Source organism: Abramis brama (assembly GCF_963993115.1).
Source record: "Abramis brama genome assembly, chromosome: 1".
NCBI lineage: Eukaryota > Metazoa > Chordata > Actinopteri > Cypriniformes > Leuciscidae > Abramis > Abramis brama.
In genome coordinates, this window is record NC_139963.1 from 63,169,632 (window position 1) to 63,178,441 (window position 8,810).

An 8,810-nucleotide genomic window follows, 5' to 3' on the forward strand; every position below is an offset into this window, starting at 1 on the left:
ATTATTATTCTTCTTCCTCCTCTTGAAGTCTATGGCAGCCCTATGAACCATACATAGGAAAATGATGAAATTTGGCACACTTGTAGTGATGGTAATGAAAAGTAATTGTAGCAATTTTTGAGTCTCTAGGTCCAACTCTATAGCGCCACCAGCAGTTCAAAAATTCAACATTGAAATGGTTATAACTTTTGAACCCTTTGATCTAGAAAAATGAAACTTAGTACACCTGATTCATCTCATCATGCTGATTAGAACCAATATCTTACATTAAGACTCCGCCCATTACAGTAGTGGCCATTTTGAAAAGTACAGTATGCAGTTTTTTTGCTACTCCTCCTTCAAAATTGGTCTAATTTTGTCCAAACATGTACTCAAATGATCTTCGGACTGAGCCGCATAAAAGTACTGTCCCCGATTTTTTTTATTCTTCTCTGATCAAAAGTTATGACGTCGCAAACTTAACGAGGTCGACCCAAAATTGGTTCAGAAGCTATAGCTCGGCCAAACTTTGATCAATCGAAACGAAAATTGGTACACTTCATCGGAAGCATGATCTGAGGTTCCATGCCAAAGTTGGGAACAGCGCCACCTACGGGTCATGAGATATGGAAAATGCATATTTTGGCCAATAACTTATGAACAGTTTGTCAGAAAATTATAAACTTGGTGTCTATCGATTCCTTGGGTCATGACAAATCCGTGGATATCGATTTTGCCATGATGGGATGTACCACGTGTCCGCCATTTTGAATGATGTCATAATTTGCAATATCTTTTAAACTATTTGAAATTTCTTCACCAAATTTGGTATGGATCATCATTAGCATGGCCCGAAGGTACCTGAGAAATTTGATCACAGCGCCACCTAGTGTTCCAGAGATATCATTGTTTTTTGAAAAAACGCTTATAACTTTTGCTAACATTGCTTGAAATTTGATTTCTTTATGTCAATATATTCCTTGGCTTATGCCGATTTCAACGATATCTCATATGTTATTTATCAACAATGTGACTGGCCGCCATATTGGAGTGAATGTAAAACAGTTTTTTCGCTACTCCTCCTTCAAAATTGGTCTAATTTTGTCCAAACATGTACTCAAATGATCTTCGGACTGAGCCGCATAAAAGTACTGTCCCCGATTTTTTTGCTATACTGGAAAAAAAAAGTTATGATGTCGCAAACTTAATGAGGTCAACCCATAATTGGTTCAGAGGCTGTAACTTGTGAACAGTTTGTCACAAAATCATAAAATTGGTGTCTATCGATTCCTTGCGTCATGTCGAATCTGAGGATATCTATTTTGCCAGCATTGGATGTACCACATCATAAGCTATATTAGCATTAAGTTAGCTTAGCATGCTAATCTCGTTAACATGATTTTGTGTGCTCATTCACACACTGAAGCCTCTCCTCTGCAGCTTTGTAAAACATGTCCTCTGGGTGGCGCAAGTGGTTCAACCATGCGTCATGAATCCCGAACCATTGTGGTCGTGGGTTCGAGACCAGTGTGGGGCGACTTTGAAATTGTGTATAAAATAATAATTTAAATTCCTTCCGGCTCTGCACTGCTGTTGGTGCTTAAATGCTAGCTGTGCTGCTGTAATTGATGTGCTTACTGTGCTTGATGTACATTAAATTTCTGATGTTTTGCTCTTCTGGCTCCGCATTGCGCTACAGCGGCTGTTGCTTGCTCTGCCTTGCAGGGCTTGGCCCCGTATTGCTGCTTGCAGCTATATTTATTATTATTATTATTATTCTTCTTCCTCCTCTTGAAGTCTATGGCAGCCCTATGAACCATACATAGGAAAATGATGAAATTTGGCACACTTGTAGTGATGGTAATGAAAAGTAATTGTAGCAATTTTTGAGTCTCTAGGTCCAACTCTATAGCGCCACCAGCAGTTCAAAAATTCAACATTGAAATGGTTATAACTTTTGAACCCTTTGATCTAGAAAAATGAAACTTAGTACACCTGATTCATCTCATCATGCTGATTAGAACCAATATCTTACATTAAGACTCCGCCCATTACAGTAGTGGCCATTTTGAAAAGTACAGTATGCAGTTTTTTTGCTACTCCTCCTTCAAAATTGGTCTAATTTTGTCCAAACATGTACTCAAATGATCTTCGGACTGAGCCGCATAAAAGTACTGTCCCCGATTTTTTTTATTCTTCTCTGATCAAAAGTTATGACGTCGCAAACTTAACGAGGTCGACCCAAAATTGGTTCAGAAGCTATAGCTCGGCCAAACTTTGATCAATCGAAACGAAAATTGGTACACTTCATCGGAAGCATGATCTGAGGTTCCATGCCAAAGTTGGGAACAGCGCCACCTACGGGTCATGAGATATGGAAAATGCATATTTTGGCCAATAACTTATGAACAGTTTGTCAGAAAATTATAAACTTGGTGTCTATCGATTCCTTGGGTCATGACAAATCCGTGGATATCGATTTTGCCATAATGGGATGTACCACGTGTCCGCCATTTTGAATGATGTCATAATTTGCAATATCTTTTAAACTATTTGAAATTTCTTCACCAAATTTGGTATGGATCATCATTAGCATGGCCCGAAGGTACATGAGAAGTTTGATCACAGCGCCACCTAGTGTTCCAGAGATATCATTGTTTTTTGAAAAAACACTTATAACTTTTGCCAACATTGCTTGAAATTTGATTTCTTTATGTCAATATATTCCTTGGCTTATGCCGATTTCAACGATATCTCATATGTTATTTTTCAACAATGTGACTGGCCGCCATATTGGAGCGAATGTAAAACAGTTTTTTCGCTACTCCTCCTTCAAAATTGGTCTAATTTTGTCCAAATATGTACTCAAATGATCTTCGGACTGAGCCGCATAAAAGTACTGTCCCCGATTTTTTTGCTCTACTGGAAAAAAAAAGTTATGATGTCGCAAACTTAACGAGGTCGACCCATAATTGGTTCAGAGGCTGTAACTTGTGAACAGTTTGTCACAAAATCATAAAATTGGTCTCTATCGATTCCTTGCGTCATGTCGAATCCGAGGATATCTTTTTTGCCAGGATTGGATGTACCACGTCATCATAAGCCATAAGCTACATCAGCATTAAGATAGCTTAGCATGCTAATCTGGTTAACTTGCTTTTGTGTGCTCATTCTTACACTGAAGCCTCTCATCTGAAGTTTGTGATTGTACATCCTCTGAGTGGTGCAGTCTGCTAAACCATGTGCTTCTAATCCTGAGCCGTTCTGGTTGTAGGTTCGAACCCTGTGTTGGATGAGTATAAAAATTGTGTTGATTCCTGTTTTGTTCAGGCATTTTTCTAATCTATTGCGCTAATGCTGCTTGTTTTGATTTCATCCATAAGTACTTCTGAACCTATCTGTTCTTCATGTACATTCTATTTCTGCTCTTTTTGCTCTTCTGGCTCCACATTGGCTAACCATAAGTTACATTAGCATTAAGATATCTTAGCATGCTTAACTGGTTGAGATGCTAAGTAATTCTTTTGTGTGCTTATTGTGTGCTCATTCTTAATCTGAAGCCTCTCCTCTGCAGCTTAAGCGTAAAATGCTAAACCATGTGCCATGAGCCCAAACCATTGTGTTACAGACATAGTGTCTTTCTGAAAAGTAACTCATTAGAATATGATATGTGGCACATTCATATAAAGATTAACGCTTGACTTGATTTATTGAACTTTGGCATCTTGGTAAAAATGTAAAAAAAAAACAGTTTTCCCAATGGTACTACTAGATGAGTAACAGTCACATCACCCAGAGGTTGTGAGTTCGAGTCCTGTCCAACTTCATAAAATGGTTTCTGTATTTTCCAGTTAAGTATTTTTTTAATCTTTCTTCTGGGATTAGAAACATTGTTTATTCTATGTTGAGTCTCACCTGAAGTCTTGAGTATTCAGAAAGTTTTGTGATCAAAAATGATTTCTATAGCAGTCCTTGACAATCTACTATTCTTGCAATGTAAGCATTTTCTTCATATTAATACTTTTTGCCTTTATGTGTTCATTCTCATGTCAATTTCCTTTTATGCATTGTGTGTAGTGAGCTAGAGAGTAGAAGGGTGTGATTTGATGTTGTCATGGTCTAAGTAAACCTATTTTTTTTTAATTAAGCTGGCTTTTATAAATTAAGTTAACTACATAAACTATTATACATGCATTTGTTTGGTTTAAAGCTTTAAGTATTGTTAAAGTTAAAATTAACATTCAGGTTGGACAACGTTTTAACTATTGTCCTGAAGACACTTACTAATTTTAGTATTTCAAAACAATAAAAACAACTGTTAAATAATAGCATACTACAAATTAAATGAAAATTATGTAAATGCTCTATCCACTAAGCTGTTTTATGATGCACTTTTTGTAAAAGACACCAAGTTTGTGTAGAATCAATTCATATACTAAATATAGTCTATATCCATTTAGTACAAGTAGAAAATCACTGACAGTAAAGTGAAGTAAATGGCTACAGAGACAAAGTATATTTCAATCATTTTATTAAAAAGAATCTTTATTACATATTTATCTTGAACATGTGCCTTAATACCCCAGTGAGCAAGCCAAAAGGCGACAGTGGCAAGAAAAACTCCCTTAGTAGGGTGGAACATCTTGGATCAAAGGGTGGAGCATAATAGTAGGGTGGAACATCTTGGATCAAAGGGTGGAGCATAATCAGCAGAGTGGTAAAGGAAGAAACCTTGGGAGGAACCAGACTCAGCCGGGGCAGACCATCCTCTTTTGGCTGGCACATATTAAGTAACTGTACATAGGCCAAATATAATACAAGCCATCCATTCAACATTGTTACTGTGGAGATGTATTCAGTAGTAAAATAAATTAATTGACTGCCTGCATACGTTTAAAGTTCTTTCAGAACATTTTCTGAATTGATAGTTGACAAGACTGTTGTTGTCACTATTGCTAGAGGGGAAAAGCAATAAAGTTATCAAAAATCACAAAATTATATGTTTTCAGTAACACGTTTGAATATATTCATTGTATATTACCTTTTTTAATCAGTTGTATAATTTACAGAAGTTCATGCAGTAGAAAATCTTGCGATTGGTATATGGGAGGAAGTTATGACTTGTGCGTTTCAGATATCTGCAAAGTTTACATGCGTTTAACAAACTGCTTGGTGAAAGTAAAAGGTTTACACAAAAAACATAGCCATCAATGTAGAAAATGTCTGTTAGCTTACCTTTTTTCAGTAGTGAAAAATTGTTTATGGAGTTTATGGACCTCAGAATATCAACAGTGGTTTTTGAGTTGTTGCACAAATCTGAAAGTAGATTAACTAGGGCTTGAATGAAAGCGTTTCAATTTCAATTTTGCAGACATGCAATGAAATATACCTTTTTTATCAGCTGTGGGCTTCTTTATAGGAGTTCATGGATCAGAAAATCTTGTGATGAGTACATGGAGGAAGTTATGACTTCAGTGTGTTTCAGAAATCTGAAAATATTACATTCATTAAATGCTCCAAGTGAAGTCTTCACATAAAATATTTTGCAGCTAACATAGACATTGTATGTTAACTTACATTTTTGTTGGTAGTGGACATTTGTACAAGGGTTTGTGGACTTCAGAATATCAACAGTGGTTATTGAGTTGCTGCACAAATCTGAAAGTGTACCATTAGTAGATTAATCAGTGCTTGTATAAAAGTCAACAACTTAAATTTACTTCAATAAAATGTACCGTTTTATCAGTTGTGAACTTCTTTATAAAAGTTAATGAAGCAGATAATCTTGAGATGGGTATATGGAGGAAGTTATCTGCAAAGATGACAAGCATTGAACAAACTGCTTGGTGAAAGTAAAGGGTTAACAAACATTTTCTTCTTAATGGCAATGTTTTTGTTAGCTTACCTTTTTGTCAGTAGTGAAAATTTGTATAAGAGTTTATGGACCTCAGAATATCAACAGTGGTTATTGAGTTGTTGCACAAATCTGAAAGTGTACCAATAGTAGATTAATCAGGGTTTGAATGAAAGCGTTTCAATTTAAATTATGCAGACATACAATGAAATATACCTTTTTATCAGCTGTGGACTTCTTTATAGGAGTTCATGGAGCAGATAATCTTGTGATGGGTATATGGGAAATTATGACTTCAGTGAATTTCAGAAATCTGCAAATATTACATTCATTCAACAAAGTGCAATAAGTGAAGTCTTCGCATTAAACATTTTGCAACTAACATAGACATGGTCTGTTAGTTTGTATATGGGGACATTTGACATTTGTATAGGGGTTTGTGGACTTCAAAATAACAACAGTAGTTATTGAGTTGCTGCACAAATCTGAAAGTGTACCATTAGTAGATTAATCAGTGCTTGTATAAATGTCCACAACTTAAATTTTCTTCAATCAAACCTACCATCTTAATAGTTGTACGATTCTTTATAAAAGTTAATGGTGCAGATAATCTTGTGATGGATATATGGAGAAAGTTAGGACTTTGGTGAATTTCAGAAATCTGAAAACATTACATTCATTGAACAAAGTGCAATAAGTGAAGTCTTTACATTAAAAACATTTCGCAACTAACATACACATGGTCTGTTAGCTTACCGTCATTTGTATAGGGATATGTGGACTTCAAAATATCAACAGTAGTTATTGAGTTTCTGTACAAACTTGAAAGTGTACAATTAGTAGATTAATCAGTGCTTGTATAAATGTCAACAACTTAAATGTACTTCAATAAAACTTACTGTTATATCACTTGTGCACTTCTTTATAAAAGTTCATGGAGCAGAGAATTTTGTGGAGCAGAGAATCTTGTGATGGGTATATGGAGGACGTTATGACTTCAGTGTTTCAGAAATCTAAAAAAATACATTTGTTGAACTGCTGAAGTGAAGACTTAACAATATTTTGCTACTAATGTAGACACTATGTTAGCTTACCTTTTTGTCAGTAGTGGACATTGCAGTCTATAAATCTGAAATTATATTGTTAGTTGATGTAGTGCCTTAAATATTTTCTTTTTAAACTATTAAAATGTACATAATCATGTCAACTTACCTTTTTATGTGAAGTTTTCTAGATCTTTTTTAGATGTTTTCTTGAAATCCTATTAACTTAATTGCATTTTATAAGACAACTGTAGGAATGCAGGCAGTCTTTGTGGATGCTTCCTATGCTGATTGGAAGCATCCAGTGTTGTTTGGATGGCTTAGACTAGGGCAGAAATTAGATCAAAAACAATTTTTCAACTAAAAACCAGAGACATTGTCTTAAAAAGATCAAGACAAATCAGATACACAAATTGAACAAATGAAATGCATAAACAACAAAAACCTTGACTGGATGTAGCTTTGGAGCTCCAGAAAGAAGAGCAATTATGGGAGGTGCTGGGTTGTGCCCGATGAACAATGGATAGAACTTGGTATGGAATGGTCAGGACTGTATGGACCTTGAAATCTCAAGATGTGTGTCACATGGTATGGACAAAAAAAGAATAGACAGTGCAGTTATATACATTTCTTAGTTCAGCGTGCTGCATAAATCAGACATATTACCTTACATGACCAAACCTTTCTTGATAAAATACTAGTGGACTTGCAGAAATTACAACAGAAATAATTTTCTGAACACTTTAACTGTCATCGTCCCGTATGCAGATATACACTGTCCCGTTTACTCTAAAAAGTAGGATATGCATATTATCCCCTAATATATAATATTATCTTTTATATTGCCTTTTTTTTATTACATCACATATTTTAGTAGTTATCATAAATTAGGTATCATTTGAAAGCTTATGATCTCAGAATTCATCCTGTGAAAACGGTTTTGAAATTGGACATTGTGTTACCATAGAAATGGTACTCTAAATTATTTTATCAGGCTCCTCCACTTTTGGGCGTCATGTTTCATAATTTATGATAAAAATATTTTCTAATCTTGAGAAAACACATTGTCAGAAAGGTCTGAGCCTCAAGGTTCCATATTTTGTGACAGAAGTGATATTTGGACAGAAATTTATTAATTTGTTATGGTAGAATGCATACAGTTAAATTCAATGGAATTCAATGACACCCAGTGGCTATTTTTGGTAATACGCGTAAACATCTCATGGGAACTTAAATTTTTTTGATATCCAACTTTCAAATTTGGAACACAACTTGGTTACATATGGCTTTGATTTATAGTAATTGTTTTGTAAAACATTTAGTAATATATATATATATATATATATTATATAAAAGAAAAATATTTAATAATATTTGATTTAATGTAAAATTAAACTTCAATAACTGCTTTCATTTCAGTAATAATCTGCTATTTTCTCCCTTTAAGACCAACTTGGGTCTATACTCCAAAACATTCTTGAATTACAACCACTTAAGCTTGAATAGTGCATTTTAATGTCCATTCTCAAAAAGGGGGGTGACAGGTAAGGGGTTAAGGCGAGACACTAAAGGGGAATAGGGTAAAATTTTAAAATAATAGATATCACCATGAAACTTCCTCAGTTGATTACTTAAAGTATATAAAAAAATGTATTACAAGTTTTAGAAATTTGTATGTTTAATTATGCAAATTAGGCATCATGTCACTAAATATGCACGATTTTGTATATATTTTCAGTAGATAGATCTGAACATATGATAAAGCCAGGTGCAAAATTATTTTTTCATTTGGTTTACACAAAAGATGAAAATAAAAACTTAGAGGGATTTCAGGATGCTTTCATTAACTAGGGAATCAAAATATACTGTCCATGGCCATAAAAAAAATAAATTTTCGCCATATTTTTTTATTAAAATGTCACATAAATCAGGCC

At 34.5% G+C, this 8,810-nt stretch overlaps 1 long non-coding RNA gene across 3 annotated transcripts; it reads right to left on the reverse strand.

Annotated features, from left to right (window-relative positions):
• Positions 1-4,780: 4,780 nt before the first annotated feature.
• Positions 4,781-8,112, reverse strand: LOC311094240. 3 transcript variants are annotated; one of them, XR_014608613.1, is made up of 13 exons: positions 7,322-8,112; positions 7,046-7,201; positions 6,928-6,962; positions 6,733-6,846; positions 6,590-6,654; positions 6,050-6,146; positions 5,885-5,965; positions 5,715-5,791; positions 5,557-5,637; positions 5,369-5,468; positions 5,215-5,295; positions 5,021-5,117; positions 4,781-4,934 (listed from the first exon to the last, which is right to left on the reverse strand). It is a non-coding gene; the product is annotated as an uncharacterized lncRNA (long non-coding RNA). The 3 variants fall into 3 exon arrangements; XR_014608614.1 differs by having other exon boundaries at positions 5,215-5,310; XR_014608612.1 differs by lacking the exon at positions 6,590-6,654.
• Positions 8,113-8,810: the final 698 nt, after the last annotated feature.